At 49.6% G+C, this 16,295-nt stretch overlaps 1 protein-coding gene across 2 annotated transcripts in view; it reads left to right on the top strand.

The window, feature by feature from the left end:
• Positions 1–16,295, top strand: part of Gatad2a (GATA zinc finger domain containing 2A) — an 81,306-nt gene that overhangs the window by 12,198 nt on the left and 52,813 nt on the right. The window contains exon 1 of one of the 2 annotated variants that reach the window (XM_040742041.1): positions 7,742–7,968. The exons of the other annotated variant lie outside the window; for it this stretch is intronic. The gene's annotated coding sequence lies outside the window, so the exon portion shown is untranslated. Of the gene's footprint in view, positions 1–7,741; positions 7,969–16,295 lie in introns of those variants that run through there. 2 annotated transcript variants of the gene reach the window in all.

Genomic DNA, 16,295 nt, shown 5'->3' with positions numbered 1-16,295 from the left:
AAGAAAAAGAAGTTGAGGCTGGAGAGATGGTTCAGTGCTTAAGATTACTTGCTGCTCTTCCAGAGGATTTTCAGGTCCTAACACTCAGTTTTCTTACAACTACTTGTTAATTACAGCTTCATGTGGTCTAGCGCCCCCTTCTGTCCTCCTTGGGTATCTGCATATATGGGACAGAAATGTAGAAATAGTCTTTAAAAAATTGAGCTGGGAGCCGGGCGTTGGTGGCAGACACCTTTAATCCCAGCACTCGGGAGGCAGAGGCAGGAGGATCTCTGAGTTCAAGGCCAGCCTGGTCTACAGAGTGAGTTCCAGGACAGCCAGGGCTACACAGAGATCCTGTCTCGGAAAACAAAACAAAACAAAACAAAACAAAAACCCAACAGTGACAAAAAGGAAAAGCAAGGGCTCAGCATTTAAAGCTCTGACTGCTCGTCCAGAGATTCAGGGTTCAGTTTCCAGCACCCACATGGCAGCTCACAAGATCTGACATCCTCACACTGACACAAAACACCAGTGAACATAAAATAAAAATAAATAAATTATGGGAAAATTCAGACAAGGAAGATACTAAACTTTTTTTTTTTTTGGACACAGAATCTCTGGTATCTCAGACTAACCACAAACTCACTATGGAGTCCTGAGTGACCTTGAACTTCCAATCCTGTTTCTCCACTTCAGTGCTGGGATAATAGGCATGCACTACCCCACCAAGTTATATGGTCCTACGTAACCCAAGGCTTTGTGCATGCTGGCTGCCATTGCATGGGAAGGTGAGCCTTCAGGTAGCTGGCTGACTGTCCTGCCATGTATTATAACGTTAGGAGGGCATGGGATTCCCTTTGCCCTGGTAGCCCCCTCTTATATCTGACCAGGAAGGTGCTACCCCAGAGTGTAAACAAGGAAGGAAGGAGCCATCTCCACAACTGCCAAACCGAAAGAGGCGCTCACTGCCTATGTCTGCTTCTTGATTTCCCCACACCTCCCCGGCAGCCCCTCTGTTGGTGGTTCTCTTTCTTTGTCTTTCTCTGTTTCTTTCTTTCTTTTTTCTTTGAGATAAAGTCAGACTATGGATCCAGGGTTTGCTTCAGACTCTCCTGCTTCTACTTCAGCTTTCTGAGTTCTTGGGTTGTACACATGTGCCACCATACCTTACAGTGAGGGTTGACTTTTGACATACATGTAGTTGTCCCTGCTCCCTTCATGGAATGGAATCTGTGGTCTAGCATATACTTAGCAAGCACTCTGTCCCTGAATTAGACCCCAGTCCTCTTTACTTGTTTGAAGTACCAAGTTCAAGACTGACGTTGGACTCCCTCTGTAGCTTAGGCAGTCCTCCCAAGTTTCATTCTCCCCCCCCCCCCCCCCCAGCCACAGAAGTAGCTTCGATTCCCAGCCTCTGCCAGCAGGTCTGGCTTGAAATGTGCTGTTTTGATGATTCAAGGAGGCCTGGCTGCATGCTGTGAGGAAGAAAAGAAGGTGGAAAGAGCCCCACCTCTGTGGCTGGGCTTCTCATCCTGGAAGGGGTGCTCTCTGTTGTGTGCAAGGTTGGGAGATCTGCTCTTGAGCAGCTAGGAGTGGTATGTGAACTATGGAAGGTTTGGAACTTGTTTCTCTAAATTGTGAACCAGGGTGTTTCTTGACTAGTCAGGCCCATCCAAAGACTAAGCTTTGTCTGAGCAGGTACCCCAAGAGTCCGGCAGCTAGGCTACAACTCCTCTCTTTTGCCTTCTTCTCTCCCTTCCTTTTTCTTTCTCTGTCTGTTTTGTTGTTTTCCTTTAATTTATATAAAACATCTTTTATAAGCTTTTGGGAGACTTAATGTTAATAGTGGGTGGGGTTTTTGTAAGTCACATGTAGACACAAAGGGAATATTGCCTGCTAGTGACACATGCACTTTCGGTTACAGCAAGACTTTTAGAACAGCTAGTGTTTAACTCTTTAGGGCACCGAGGTTGCTGGCAATCCTGTAGGAAGTGGGAATTCTGTGTGAGCCTGGACAGCATCAGGACCACCTGAGACTTAAAAGCGTGTACTGGAGGCACAGGATGAACTCAGGTGAACTTGGTATTCCGTATGGTCAGGACTGGGACGTGGTGGTTCGCAACATGTAGAGCAATAAGATGGTATTGGGTGTTGATAAAGAGTGTATTTCTTCTTTCCCTTTTTAATTAAAAAACAACTTATTATTATGTATGTACATGCTGCGTGAGAACCTGCGCCATGCTTTCATGTGGAGGTCAGAGGACAACTTTGTGCAGTGGGTTCTCTCCATTCAGCTTTACATGGCTTCTGGAGATTGAACTTAGGTCACCAGGCTTGTGTGGCAAGCATCGGTACCCACTGAACCATCTGGGCAGTTGTAGTGCTTTTTTAAAAAAAAGATTTATTTATTTATTATGTATGCAGTATTATGTCTGCATATATTTCTGCACCAGATCTCATTATAAATGGGTGGGAGCGCCGGGTGTTGGTGGCACACGCCTTTAATCCCAGCACTCGGGAGGCAGAGACAGGCGGATCTTTGTGAGTTCGAGACCAGCCTGGTCTACAAGAGCTAGTTCCAGGACAGCCTCCAAAGCTACAGAGAAACCCTGTCTCCAAAAAACCAAAAAAAAAAAAAAAAAAAAAAAATGGGTGGGAGCCTCTGGAAGAGCTGCTGGTGTTCTTAACCCCTGAGCCATCTCTCCAGACCTATTTTTTTTTTTAAAATAAGAGTAAGTTAGAAAAAATAAAAATAAAATAGAAGAAAGCTTGGTATAATTCAGTTTCTTTTGTGTTGCCCAGAATCAAAGCCAGATTTTGTGCATTCGAGGCAGGCGTTCCACCACAGAGGCTTCACCCTCTTCCTGAGTGCGCCTATTTTCTTGTTTGTGAGACAGGGTCCTTCTGTATCCTAAGCTGGGTTCAGTTTTAATCAGCCCTTCCTCTGCCTCCTGCTTGCTGGGGAGTCATGCCTGCATCACCACACTTGCCTTGTGTATTCCTTTAGCTATTTTCTGAGGGAACAAGTAGGATCCTTGATCACTGTTGGATAATAGCAATCTCAAATTGGTCAAAGCCTGCAGAGTCAACTCTGCTTTGCCTGTGAGCCCACATAGACACTTGATTATGTATGGGTTTTGCCTTTTTTTCCCCCCCAGGACACAGTTTTTCTGTGCAGCTTTGGACAGTGTCCTGGAACTCATCCTGTAGACCAGACTAGAATTGTTTTTAATTTTTGAGACAGGGTCTTACTGTGGCTCAGGCTGTCCTAGAATTTGCAGTGATCCTCCTGCCTCAGTTTTCTAGGGTCAGGTCTGAAGAGATGGTTCATTATTTACAACAACTGCTCTTCCAGAGGTTCTAGGTTCCCAGCATTCACATGGCAGCTCACAGCTTTTTGAAACCTCAGTGCCAGGAACCTGACACTGTCATACAGACATATACGTGCAGGAATTCATCCACTCTACACAGTTATCCAGGGCTTCTTCAGCTGCCTACACTGGGGATAGAACCCAGGACCTCCACGTGATAAGCAAACCCTCTAGCACTAATCTAGCTTTAGTGTTCTCTTTTACTTTGAAACAAGGTCTGTCTAAATGCCAGACTTTGGGAAAAGAAATTTCTTGGGAGACTGACATTGTTTAAGTTGACCCGGTTGGTCTTGAACTCACTTTGTAGCTCAGGCTGCCTCAGCCTCTCTGGTAGCAAGATGGTGATCCTGCCCTGGTCTGTGTCCCCAGGCCAGATGGCTCTATTTATTTATTTAATGCTGGTGGGAACATAACCTAGGGTCTCTAACACTGGCTTACACCGTGAGCTGCAGCTGAGTCTATAGAGTCTCTCCTTCTGTCTTCCTCATTCAGTTTTTGAGACTGGATCTCCTGTAGCTCAGGTTGGCCATGAGCTCCTGATCCTCCCACTCTGCTTCTCTACTGCTGGATAACAGGTGTCACCTGATTCCTAGGGATGTATTCTGTTGTTCTGTCTTATTGTCAACTTCTAGAGTATGTTCCTACTGGCTTCTCAACTGTGAGGCTCATGGGACCCATGTTCTCCTAGTTTTTGTCTGTCAGGTAGGAATGCATTTTAAGTTTGCATTGAAAGGAAGTTTTGCATTGAAAAGTACAGTGTTGCCAGATACTGGTGACAGCCCACGGCTTTATTTCCAGCACTTGGGAGGCAGGGACAGGTGGATCTCTGTGAGCTGAGGCCAGCCAGGTCTACAGAGTGAGTTCCGGGACAGCCAGGGCTACAATGGAGAAAACCTGTCTTGAAAAAGTCAACCAAACAAAAACAAAATAAGAAAGAAAAGTGCAGTGAGACCAGTATTCAGCAGGGGACACTGCTCCTGTGCTCCTGCACTTGCTGTGTGTGGGTCCTTGCTTTTACTATAAGAGGAGAAGGAACATGGAATTAGCCCCCAAGGTTTTTTTCCCTTCGGTACCTTCATTGTGTAAGAATAGGTTCAGATGTTAGCTTATTTAATAGTGTATTTAAAAGATAATTAGACTATTTTTTTTAATAGTGGTTAACTTTTTACTTTTCCTCCTCTCTGCTCTTCCCTGGGGTTTCGGGCATGCTGGGCAAGGGTTCTCTTATTTGAACTACAGCTCCTGCTATTGAAGTGTTTTGAAAGTGTTTCACTAACAGTTTGTTTTTTAGGGCAGGGAGAGCAGAGGAAAACACGGCTGTTAATTAGGGTGTCTGCAGCATGGACAGTTGAGTGAGTAGGTGATTGCCTCACATGTCATAAAAACCAGCCCAAGGCATCAGGGCAGGGAGACTTCCACCCAAGCAACTAAGCCAAAAAGGGACCTGCAGAGAGGCTCGCACCTACTGCCACTTCATCCCCATGCCCCTGGCTCTGCTCCTGTCTTAGAAGGAGACCTTGTGGTGTTTCACCTTTGCTCTCCACCCAATACCTTCTCAGCTGTAGCAGTCCACCTGTCACCAGTCCACAAGGCTGTGTCATTAGTATGTCACAGCTGATACCTCCTTAAACAGCACAGTTTGTCACCTTGATGACTCATAGAGTGCTCTACAGCACAGACTCTGGAATTCTTACCTTGGCCTGGAATTTCAGGACTCCCACTTGACCAAACTAGGTTCTTTTCGTGGTTAATTATGTTGGCATTAATAGGAACCAGGTGAGGTGATATTTTGCTTGTTTAGCTGTAAAGCACACCATCTGATTAGTCACTGTGGCGGCCCCAGCAGCTCAGAGCTACAGTGCTTCTTCTTCCTCCTCTTCCTCCTCCTCTTCTTTTTCTTCTTTTCAGACAGGGTTTCTCTGTGGCTTTGGAGGCTGACTTGGAACTTGCTCTGTAGACCAGGCCGGCCTGGAACTCACAGAGATCCGCCTGCCTCTGTCTCCTGAGTGCTGGGATTAAAGGCGTGGGCCACCACGATCTGGCATTTTGTATCTTTTTCAAGTTGAAGAATGCTCCTCTCAGCCGGGCGTTGGTGGCGCACGCCTTTAATCCCAGCACTCGGGAGGCAGAGACAGGCAGATCTCTGTGAGTTCGAGACCAGCCTGGACTACCAAGCAAGTTCCAGGACAGCCTCCAAAGCCGCAGAGATACCCTGTCTCGAAAAAAACCAAAAAAAAAAAAAAAAAAAAGAATGCTCCTCTCTGGGGGTCCTGCAAGATGTTACATTAAACTTGAAGGTTTAGGTGTAGGGTGAGGTCAGTGACAAAGTTGCCAGTTTGTGTGGCACTCCACAGGGAATTCAGAAGAGCTTTAGGAAGGCAGTGTAGAGGATTTTTGTAAAGCTTGTTCCATAAGAAATAGTTTTCAAATTTGGGTGAGATCCACTCATGGGTGGGAAACACACAACAGAAGACATCACATTCTGTTGCAGTTGTGCGGTGACACGTTTCAGTTATGTATGGTACAAAAAACAGCCTCAGCACTTTTCAGGAGTCTGGGTGCCTGCCTCATCACAAATAGTTGTAAGGCTGAAATAGGAACATGGCAGGAGCCTATTTTGGTGATTTTGATACTGACAACTGCTTTGTGACACTAGGCTTTCTTTTCTTTTTTTTCTTCCCCCCATCTCAAGACAGGGTTTCTCTGTATAGCATTAGAACTTCATCTGTAGACCAGGCTGGCCTTGAACTCAAGAGATCTGCCTGCCTCAAGGCTTTCTATTTTTTATATTTTAAATTTTATTTGATGTGTATGAGTGTTTTGCCTGTATGTGTATCCTTGTGCATCAGAAATTGCACTTGGTATGTGAGGAGATGGGGTGCCTCCATGTTGTTGCTGAGAATAGAACCTAGGTCTTTTGCAAGTTTCCTTAACCACTGAACCAACCAACTCTCCATCCCTGGGCTTTTTTTCTTAGGGTTTCTCCCTTCCTTCCTTCCTTCCTTCCTTCCTTCCTTCCTTCCTTCCTTCCTTCCTTCCTTCCTTCCTTCCTTCCTTCCTTCCTTCCTTCCTTCCTTCCTTCCTTCCTTCCTTCCTTCCTTCCTTCCTTCCTTCCTTCCTTCCTTCCTTCCTTCCTTCCTTCCTTCCTTCCTTCCTTCCTTCCTTCCTTCCTTCCTTCCTTCCTTCCTTCCTTCCTTCCTTTCGGTTTTCCGAGACAGGGTTTCTCTGTATTGTTTTGGAGCCTGTCCTGGAACTCGCTTGTTAGACCAGGCTGGTCTCGAACTCACAGAGATCCTCCTGCCTCTGCCTCCCGAGTGCTGGGATTAAAGGCGAGCGCCACCAACGCCCGGCTTCTTAGGGTTTCTTTATGATGCGTATGAATGTTTTGTCTGCATGTGTGTTTGTGCACTACTATGTGCTTGAGGTCAGAAGAAGGTATACAGCCCCTGGAACTATAATTATGGATGTTTGTAAGACACCGTATGGATGCTAGGGTGTTCCAAAACAGCACCAAAAAAGCTGCCAGTACCCTTAACTGCTGAGCCATTGCTGCAGATGTGTTTTCTTTTTATAATTAACACATTTATTTATGAGTGCATGTTTGTATCAGAGGACAACGTGTGAGGATGGTACTCTGGGGAGTTAGGCTTGGTGGCAAGCCTTTTTTAACCCACTGAGCCTTCCCTCTCCCTAGTCTCACAACAGCTTTTCTATGAACTTTGTACTTTCCCTGTTGAAATTGTAAATTGGCTTTAGGTGCTTCATAATCTCCCCAAACTCGCTTCCTTTCTGGTTATATTGTCTCCAGGGTGCTATTGGAGAGGTTTGGGCGCAGGTTTGTTTTCTTGGGGATTTCGTTTTCTCCAGCAGCACAGGTCAGATGTGGGTGACTGGAGGGGGACGGCGGTCCATCTCCGTGTATGTAGATGGGTAGGCTCTGTGGAGTTGTTTCTTCTAAAGAACTGTCCGCGGCTCGGGGGAGGGAGCCGCTCAGCGGATCGCACCCTCTCTCAGGAGGTCAACACCGAAGTTTCTGAGAAGGAGCCTCGCGAGGCCCCGGGCGCGTGTTTCAGAGTTGCCAGAGGTGGCCGTGCAGGGACCGGGCGAGGTCCGCGTGAGTCAGCCCTGGGCGCGGCCGGGTTGTGCGGGCCAAGCTGGCCACTGCCTGGGGGGCTCACAGCAGCTCGTGTGGAAAACCCGGCAGCCTAGCCCGATCAGCGGGGTGGGGAGGGCGGCGCTTCCGGGGAGGCCCGCCCGACCCCGCCCACCGAGCCCCGCCCACAACACACCCCGCCCACAAAAGAGCCCCCCTTCCAGGGCCCCGCCCATCGGGGCGCGGGCGGGCGGCGTCGCCTTTAAGAGCTCCCCGGTGTTTTGGGGGCCGCGGGCCGGGCGCGCTGACCTGGTGCGCATGTCCCGGGCGGTGACGCCGGCGCCGGGCTCCATGTGTGCGGCCGAGGGGCGCATTATCTGGCCGGCGGCGCGGGCGGGCGGAGCGGCGGAGCGAGCGCCGCGGGCCCGGGCGGCCCCTCAGGCGCAGCGAGCACGCGCGGCCGGCGCCCCCCGGCTCTGTGGATACGCGCGCTGTCCCCGGGCCCGGTCGGCGCGCAGCCCGGTAAGTTCCCAGCAAACTTGGCCAGGCGGGGCGGGGGCGCGGGAAAGTAGGAGCTCGGTCGAATACGGCGAGCTGCGCTGCGGTTCGCTTCGCTGGCGCCGCGGGAAAGTTCCCCGCCGCCCGCGCACGTGGGTCTGGGGGCCGGGGTCCCGGGAAGTGGCCCAGCCGCCTCGCTGCCTCCTGAGCTTTTCGGGCTGGGAGTCCGTAACGGCGGGGGCGGCGGGAGCGCAGCACGTGGGCGAATGGCGTGGGGAGAGGGTCCTCGCGAGGGTCGGGGGTCCCGGCCCGGCGGCGGCGTTGAATCCGGCGGCGGCGGCCGTGGCGGCGGCGGCGGAGGATCCCGTGTCAGAATAAGAGTCCCCGCGCGCCCACGCCTGCAGGGCTGGCCCTACCCCCCCCGTCCTGCTTGGGCTCGCGCCCTTCCTGCTTGACCATGGGGAGCCACGGGACCCTTCCCCCTCACTTGGTTCCTGGCTTGCTCATGGCCCTCCACTTTAAATTTGCCTCCGGGTCTACGAGGTGGCTCTGTTAATTTCTTTTTTTCTTCCACCTGGAACGGGTTGGCATCAGTGACTAGACAGCAGCAGCTGGCCTTTTAAAGGGATTAATGCCAAGAATCGGAATTGATCACTTCAACAAGGAAAGGCTTCTGGGCAGGCCTCAGTCGCAGCCGGACACCGGTATGGGTCTGTGCTCACAGAGACCTAGAAATGAATGGGGACCCCTTCTTAGGACCTGTACAGCAGCCTGGGGTGCATGTTTTCTCCCTGCTCCTGCAGTTTAGCAGAGACTGCAAGTTCTATATACCTGACCCGCTGCAGGTATTCACCCTATCTTTAGGCTTTGGATTCTTTAGGACAAAGTCCGGGTCAGTCTCCTGAGCCTTACAGTTTCTTCACAGCGTTAACTTCTTTTTGTCTTCTCGGACTACACAGCGCTCCCTACATCTCTGTTAATGTGTGTGGGACTATTCATAAAGTGAAACCTGGTTGTGGACAGACCCTGTAGCCTGAGACTCAGTTTTTTTCTGGTCTTACCCTGCCTTTCAGAGATTACAACTTAAAAAAAAAAAGCAACATTATACCACAGCACTGTTTCTGAATACTCTCCAGTCTGTAGCTTAGTCTGGCCCTCAGATATGAGAACCTACTGTGTACGAGCCCCAAGTTTCCTTTGTAGTTAAAGCAAGTAGGAAAAAAAAAAGGGATCCCTGGGATGTTGGGTGTGTAATACTTTTCAGTTGAGGAGTTGCAGCTTCTCAAGGCCCTGTTTGCTATCTCGTTGGTTCCTGTCTCCCCACCCCCTTTAGAGGTTAAAGATGGGCTTGTGGTTCTCAGTGCTAGGGTTGGGGAATGCTGCTGTTTCCAGCCTGCCTGTGAGATCCCCCCAGCTCCAGAACATACGGCAAGCTCCCTGTGCCTCTGCTTGCATGGAGGCGGTGTAATCTGGTGACAAGAACACCATGCCAGCCTTACTGTGTCCCTGGAGAATGGAATCCAGCTGGCCTTTGAGGACACAGCCATCAGGCTGCTGCTGCAGATTCAAGAGTTCTCTGGAGGAAACTGCTCAGTGTGGGAATTCTGAGAGCAGCTCCCTAGGCTTTCTTCACTCACCGCCATCTCCCATTCTTGTTAGTTCCACTCTGACGACATTTCTTTAGTGTCATGTCATCTCTATTAGTGTGTCATTTGGCAGGTCCTGTGATGAAGCACATTGTGGTGGTGTAGACTCTGTGTGGTGTTTGGGTCTGAGACTCCTCAGGAAGCTTCTGGAAGCTGTTGTATCAGTGTGCTGCCCCATCCACCCCAGGAAGGAGCACATAGGCTGGACTGGAGTCCCAGGCTGGCCTCAAACTTGGCATAACCCTAAGTCCTTATTTGAGTGATAAAGCACGTTATTAAGACTTAGATGCTCAGCTCTCCAGTAGCTGCCTGGCTTGTTCTGCATCATTTATTCTGTGAATTTCTGGCGTTGCAAGTACTGATTTGCAGATTGATTTATTCAGTGCATATCAGCGTACATGCTGTGCCTCTGGCTCTGCACTAGGAATCCCTTCTCAGGAGAGGCACAGTGAGATTAGTGGGACAGGGGAGAAGGGCTGTGTGACCTTGTGGGCTGGGGCTTTTCCCTTTGGGGTCACAGGATAAGGAGGGGTCGAGTACATTGAGAAAAAAATGTAAAGTTTCTGGATGAAGCGTGCTTGAGTTGAAAGGCAGAGTGGAATTGTTCAGTGTGTGTTGATCATGTGTGTGGGCCCTCTGCTGAGTGACTCTCCCTCCATCCTGTGGACAAGCTTGGCAGGCTGGCAGCTGGGATTTCCCCTGAGAGCAGTGGGACTCATCAAAGGGGGCTACAGAGCTCAGGCTAAGACCTCTCTAGGTCTGAACAGACAACTGAAAGGATGTGGGTGGGAAAGCAGCAACGCCACTTGGCAGTGTTAGCATTGTCTGGTGTCTGTTCTGGGGAAAAGTAAGGTCTTGACTTGAAGTCTTCGTTTTTCAGCCCTTCCAGAGAGTTGGGCTTAAGACCAGCCCAGCCTAGCTGCTGAGTGTCTGAGTGTTGAGAAAGCTGCTGCCTGGACTCCAGTGTTTCTGTCCCTCACAGGGAGCAGTAAGGCTGTTTCTCTGCTCGTAAGTGAAGTAATTTATGATCAGTGTAGAGAGCTGGGAAGATTATGAAACAGGCTGTAGGTGCAGTCTTACTTAGAGGAGCATTGCTGGGGTTTCCTCCTGAGAACCTGAAGAACAAGTTATCAGTGCCACAGTTTGAGGCTGAGTGTGGTCATTGGTTAGCATGGATGCTGCTTCAGGAGGTTACACACTGTCAGGTAGCAGGGCCAACTTGGTGTGCCACCTGTATAAAGTGGCCTCTTTGGATTGAATTAGGAAGCCAGTGGTGGCTGAGCTGATCACAGCAAAGGACAAGTCCCCAGACTGGTGTCTTCAGGAAAGGAGAGTGCCCATTCTGCCGGGCACCAGCAGACTCCTGCTATTGTGATCCAGGACTTTTAAGTCAGGATAATGTTGGGCTCAATCCTCTGTCCCTCCCCCTCCTGGAGCATTCCAGGCTGTATTTATGACCTCTTTTTGTGTGATGAAAAAAATGTAGGTTAGTCTTTTAGAAGACAAAGGAATTTATTTTAATAGAATACCCATAGGTATCCTACCTCAGGTTGGGACTGGGAGCCCTCAGGTTGCCCAGCCAGGGCCTCTTGCCACTTCTGTGGACTGAGTGCCCCGCCTCAGTCTCTTCATCTTGGAAGAAGCACTTGTTTCCCAGGTGAGCTCCTCAGGGACTTACAGTCTATATTCCGTTCTAGTTTCAGTTTCAGTTCAGGGGTTGCTCATTTGAAAGGTCTGGGCTCGGGTGGGGGATGGAGGTTTGGGGTTGCAGGATTCTGGAAGCCACTTGTCCTCAAAAGATGGCCATCTGTCAGATGGGGCTATGGCTGGGGACAGGGTGAAGGCAACTCTTTTGGACCCCCACCTGGCGAGTTTGACTCTTCTGTCCCTTTAGCCACCTGAGGTGGTGCTTTTGACCGCTTTACACTGCTCTTGATGGCCTGCTCTGCCTGTATGAGCCCTGCCTGCCACTTGCTAGTGCCTGGCCCTGCTGAACTGCCCTCTGGTCTTCTTTTCTGGAAACGGGGTGGTGCTTCTATCTGCCTGGGGAGGCTGTGTTGGGATTTAGTGAGATAAGGAATGCTTGCAATCTCTTCATGCCTGGGGTGTGGATGTGGATTTTAGCACAGTGGAGTGCAGTCAGGGATGGCAGACTATCGTGCACTCTGTGGAGCAGCTTCACCCTGAACATATCATCAGTGTCTGTGTGCCCTGAGAATCTGCCTCAGCTTTGTGTGACAGCCTGGTCTCATGTTCCATCCAGATGAAGGAGACAAAGTCCAATACCACCAGGAGGTACTTGCTGGTCTCTGAAGAACTCACTTTGCCTTCTCTGCAGTCATAGGCCTCTCTGGCAACGCCAAATGGCCAGGTTGGCTCTATCCTCAGGAAAGGAGGCAGCCTTCCTTATAGAGCCTAGCACTCCAGCTCCAGGGTAGCTTCTCTAGCCATTGCTAATAGATCTGCCATGGGTCCTTTGGGAGCTGTGGGTCCTATTCTACCGTCTTTGTCATGGTGTAGTCACTGGTGGAGTGTGTGTACAGTGGCCACTGGGAGCTCTAGGGCCCTTCCTTTTTCTAGAGAACAGTTCTCCAGGTAGCTTTTCAGCCAGCCTGAGTAGGCAGAGCTGTCTGTGTGACTGTGTAGTGACTGTTTTCATCTTGGGTGGGCCACCTGGCCACGTGGCCTCAGCTTGCTCATCTGCAGGCAAGTGATTTTTGACTTTCTAGGATGACTGTGAGGAAAGTGGGAAGTGTCAACAGTCGGGGTCTCCCCTCTTTTCCTCACCTTGGATCCGAAACCTCCCTAGTGAGTCACTCAGATTCACCAGCTTTTCTTTTTCTTTTGGAGGAGGGGTATAGGGGGACAGGGTTTCTCTGTGTGGTCGTTGCTGGCCTGGAACTTGGTATATAGACCCGGCTGGCCTCTTAATTTATAGAGACCTGCCTGAATCTGCCTCCCAAGGAGTACACTACCATGTAGCTGGGTTTTCTTTATGGTGGACTCCTACCACAAGCCAAGGGTGTGGGGGTTGGTTTGCTTGTTTAGACTTATTTTATTTTGTACATGGGTGTTTTGCCTGCATGAATGTTGTGCACCATTTGCAATCCTGGTACCTGTGGAGGTCAGAAGAGGGCATCAGATTCCCTGGCACTGGAGTTACAGGTGAACCACCATGTGGATGCTAGGAACAGAACCCGGGTCCTCTGCACAAACAGCCAATGGTCTTAATTGTTGAGCCATCTCTGCAGCCCTGAGTGTGGAAGGCTTGGGGAGCAGGACTCTCGTGTGCATGCTGGTCGGATTAACCTGTGTGCTAGCCCTGCTTCCTGACCTGCCCCAGCACTGCCCCACACAGCTTCTGCAGCACATCGCCCTCCTCACCTCAGCTGGCTGCTCACGTCAGCTGCTGAGCTGGACTCAGGTCTACATTTCTGTCCTTCCAGCTTCTAGGTATGGGTTTTGAGGTAGAGATCAGAGCTATAGTTTTCTTGTGTGATCATCCTCTACCTTGTTCCTTTGAGAGGCTCTCCCAGAGCCTGCAGCTTGACTGGCATCCAGGGAGGTACAGAGTCTGTGAGGCACTTGTTATATGGTGTTGGGAACCGAGCTCTGGGGCTCATGGCTGAGCAGCAGGTTCTTTTTATTTAGCCCTGTTTCCTGTTTTCTTGGCTGGACTTGAATTTGTGGTGGTCCTTCTTCTGCCTCTGCTTCCTGAAGGTTGGGATCACAGGTATGTGCCACGAGTGCTTGGCCAAACCACGTTGTCTTAAGGACTGCATTGAATAGTTTGAGTCACTTAGGCCTGTGGCATACTTGGTGTGGGTGTTGTTGAAGTTTTTCTGCAATGCTCTAGCTTTTGAGTAGGTCGAATCCTGTAAGTGGTAGGGTTTCCTCAGGATTCCTGAGCCAGGGTTCTGTTATGCCCACTGATGGGAGCACAGTTACTGGTGTGCTTGCTTTTTTCTTAACTTGCTTGGTAGATGAACTGGTAGGTGATGGCTCCTGCTTCCCTCCAGGAAAATTTGCATACTTGTTTGAGGTAGAGTCTGGCTGCCTAGAACTTGATATACTGACTAGGCTGACCTCGAACTCAGAGATCCACCTACCTCTGTCTCCTGAGTGCTGAGATTAAGGGAGTGTGTCACCGTGCCCAAAAGGAGATTATTTGTTAAAGATTTATATTTTTGTTTGTTTGCATGAATGTCTGTGTACTGTATGTATATGTGGCACCCGCAGTGGTCATAGGGTGTGGTACCCCTGGAATTTTAGCTGTAGATGGTGTGAACTACCATGTGGTGCTGAGAACTGAACCCAGATCTCTTTGCAAGATCAGCCAGTTCTTTTAACCACTCAGCCATCTCCAACCTATTTCTGGATTTTTTGGTTTTGGCTTTTCAAGAAAGGGTTTCTCTGTGTAGCTTTTGAAGCCTGTTCTGGAACTTGCTCTGTAGACTAGTCTGCCCTTGAACTCACAGAGATCCACCTGCTTCTGCCTCCCAAGTGCTGGGGTTAAAGACATGTGCCATCACTGCCCAGCCCTGTTTTTGTTTTTGAAGTAAATTTTTGTGCAATCTTTTCTCCTGTCCACCTCTAGAAATAGTTCCTGGTGCTGAGTCCTCAGGAAGAGCTGGGAGCTCGACCTCAGTAGTGGGTGACACTGTCTGGCCTGTTTTGTTTGTTCTCAGTTTCTGAGACAGGGTTTTCTATGTACCCATTACTGTCCTTGAGACTCACTCTGCAGAGCAGGCTGACCTTGAAGTCACGAGATCCACCTGTCTGCATCCTGAGTGCTGGGGTTAAATGTGTGTATCACTGCACCCAGCCCGTCATTGTTGGTTATGCGTGGTTTGTAATTGTGGGCATGTCTGCATGCCTTTAACTGGGTTCCAGAGAATGGACTGCAGTTGCGAGACCTGTAGTATGTAAGTGCTTAGCTGTCTTGAACATTCCTTGGTATTAAGTCCTGGCGTGGATGGTAGTATGATCATGTTTATCAGGTTGTTGCATTAGAAATGGAGTGGTTAGGCTGAGGGTACTGCTTCATGGCACTAGCATGCTTGAAGCCCTAGACCTTGGGTGCTAAGGAGGTGTGAGGACCTGAATTTGGACACCTAGAACCCCTAAGTAAAGATGGATACAGCATGCACTTAAACCCTATTTATTGTTCCTACAGGTATGGAGTGGATACAGGAGAATCCTAGGAAGCTCAAGGGTTAGTTAGCTAGCCTAGTGTATGTAGCAGTGAACACTTGGATAGGACTGTCTCCAGGTGGATGGTGAGGACTGAAACCTAAGGTTGTCCCTTACCTCCTTACATACACACTTTGGCATGCATATACCTATATTTGCACACATTAACATGGATTCCCCCCCCCCATTTTAAAAAATAATTTTTGGGCAGTAGACAGTTGTAGTATCCTGTGGACTTTCCTCTGTGCTCTGCTCTACCAAACCTCACACTTAGTGTGAGCCAGGATATTCTTCATGGTACACACTGGAAATTAAGACCCCAAAGGGGAGCCGGGTGGTGGTGGTGCATGCAAAATTTAATCCCAGCACTGACTTGCAGTAGGAAGGAGAGCCTCCCAGTTGGCCACTCATAGAGTACCCTGGTTGGTCGGTCTGGCCTGTCCCTTACATTAGGTTTGGGTTTGTTTATATAGGTCTGCTGGCTAGTTTCCTCCCTCCTGGCCTTGTCTCTTTTTTGAGCCTGAGGTCATTGTGGGTATCTGCTTAGAGGACAGGACATGGGGAGGAAGTGACACAGGGCTGCATCAGGGATCTCAGGACTTCCTGTCCCAGAAACCCAGTGGGTGATGGTTTAAAGCTTAAACAGTGTTTCCCTGTCTCATTAAGAAAGTAACTTCATGGCCAGGCGTTGGTGGCGCACACCTTTAATCCCAGCACTCCGGAGGCAGAGGCAGGCGGATCTCTGTGAGTTCGAGGCCAGCCTGGTCTACCGAGCGAGTTCCAGGACAGCCTCCAAAACAATACAGAGAAACCCTGTCTTGAAAAAAACCAAAAAAAGCCAAAACAAAACAAAACAAAACAAAAAAAAAAAAAAAAAGAAAGTAACTTCACAGCCAGGCAGGCATTGGTGGTGCATGCCTTTAATCCCTGCACTCAGGAGGCAAAGGTAGAGGCAGGCCTGTCTACAGAGCGAGTTCTAGGACAACCTCCAAAGTCATACAGAGAAACCCTGTCTCAAAAAACAGACAAAAAAAAAAAAAAGAAAAGAAAAAAGAAAGAAAGAAAGTGACTTAACCTAACTGCAGGCACTCTTGAGGTGCTTGGCCCTGGCAATGGGAAGCAGCACGCAGAGCACCTGACAGCCACAGAGGCAAGTTTGAGAAATCCCGCTAAGGGTGATGTTGGTTGAGGGAGGGCTCAGTGTCTTTCATAGTCTCCTGATCCACGCTGGTGTCACAACCCCAGTCATGTCAGGCCTCTTGCGTGGAGGCCTGGAAAAGACCTGCGTTTATGCCTGGAAAAGACCATTCATCACAGTCCCACAGGAGAGAGGGAGCCGAGGAGGCTCCAGGCGTCCTAGGGACCAGGCTCTTGGCTTTGGGATTGGGTAGATGACTTTTCTGATATGGAGCATTTGGGAAGTGTGGGGTGTGGGTTCTTTCTCCAGACATAGAGATAGCAACAAAGACAGGCGGCCCCAGGGAAGGAACTTGCTGTGGAATGAGTGGCTTA

Source organism: Mesocricetus auratus, unplaced genomic scaffold (genome assembly GCF_017639785.1).
Source record: "Mesocricetus auratus isolate SY011 unplaced genomic scaffold, BCM_Maur_2.0 Super-Scaffold_6731, whole genome shotgun sequence".
NCBI lineage: Eukaryota > Metazoa > Chordata > Mammalia > Rodentia > Cricetidae > Mesocricetus > Mesocricetus auratus.
This window is presented reverse-complemented; position numbering and strand designations above follow the sequence as displayed.